The sequence below is a fragment of the Frankliniella occidentalis genome, unplaced genomic scaffold (genome assembly GCF_000697945.3).
Source record: "Frankliniella occidentalis isolate FOCC.00 unplaced genomic scaffold, Focc_3.1 Scaffold38, whole genome shotgun sequence".
In the NCBI taxonomy this organism is placed as follows: domain Eukaryota; kingdom Metazoa; phylum Arthropoda; class Insecta; order Thysanoptera; family Thripidae; genus Frankliniella; species Frankliniella occidentalis.
In genome coordinates, this window is record NW_026267168.1 from 1,091,824 (window position 1) to 1,093,096 (window position 1,273).

Consider the following 1,273-nt stretch of genomic DNA (forward strand, 5'->3'; position numbering starts at 1 on the left):
TCGTATAACGTTAAGTGCCACGTACTCGTTACGAGTTTGACGTTCAACATTAACATTTAAATTAACGTTTAAGGCCCATTTTCAATAAGTTACGGACCCCTGGATATACCAGCTTGATTCGGGTCACCTGCCGGTGTCATCTCCCGCGCTGCAGTGGTACCAACCCCACCTGCACCTGGGCCCGGAGACGCTCCGCCCAAAGTCGTCAAACTTTCAAAACCCCCATATAACTGTTTGGCACGCGTTTGAGACATAAAGGCCCGATAAATTTCTCGCGCCAAAGAGAATGATGACAAATAATAAAAACCCGTAGCACCAGAGGGGATTGTGACTTTTCTAGTTATCGAGCGGTGGTGGCGAGCCGCTCTGGGGCAGGTGTGGGGCCGGCCACCGCGGCCAGCAGCATAGCGCCGATAGAGACGTCCCGAGAGACACGCTTTTAATTTGGCCCGCCTGGAAATTTATGACTTTTATTCGAGTGGAATGAAAGGTAATGGGGGGCTAAAGCTCTCTCGCTCTCGCGCGCCGCGCCGCCGCCGCCGCCGCCCCGGTTGGTGATGCCGGAGGGAGTCGGAAACGAATTGACAAACGGCGGCCAGGCAGGGCCTGGCAGGCAAGGCATATGCACGGCTCATTTCTGACAAAGTTGGCGGGGGCGGGCGGGCAGGGGGAGAGGAGAGGTAGGTGAGGGGCTTGGCCGGCTGCCCGCCGCCAACACCGTTTTGCGGGACTCACACACACACATACATACAGAAAAAAAAAAACCACCACCAACACCACCACCACCACCAGCAGCCGCTTGTCTGAGGGGGGTTGGGTATTAATAGGGGAGTTAACCCGATGGTATCTATCGAGTTGGCGACCACAAGGTAAATGGGCCGACCCGCCGCGACCTCGTTGAGGAAGGGGAGGAGGATGCAGGCGAGCAAGGGTGTTTAATTTGTTTCGGGCGGGAGCAGCAGCAGCAGTGTACACTGCCGTGAAAAAGGTAAAAATACAATAATAAAAAACGTGATACCACCGTACCTGAAGAAGTCGTTCCTGCAGAAGAGCTTCTCGTCGCGCACGTAGCACTTGTCGGCCAGCACGGCGGAGCACTCGTAGCAGCGCACGCACTCGGCGTGCCACTTGCGCTCCAGGACGCTCATCAGGAACTTGTCCAGGATGGGCTTGTCACACGCCGCGCACGAGTTGCGCATGCTGCTGGGCGCCGAGGGCAGGCCCGGCGCGCGACCTGCAAAACAAAACAAAAACATAAATAATTAAAAATGAA

General features: G+C 55.6%; 1 protein-coding gene across 2 annotated transcripts in view; it reads right to left on the minus strand.

Moving 5' to 3' along the window:
* Positions 1-1,093: 1,093 nt before the first annotated feature.
* LOC113213322 (uncharacterized) overlaps positions 1,094-1,273 on the minus strand; it is a 23,264-nt gene continuing 23,084 nt past the window's right edge. For both annotated transcript variants that reach the window (XM_052266381.1, XM_026432346.2), the window contains exon 14: positions 1,094-1,234. The gene's annotated coding sequence lies outside the window, so the exon portion shown is untranslated. The remainder of the gene's footprint in view (positions 1,235-1,273) is intronic.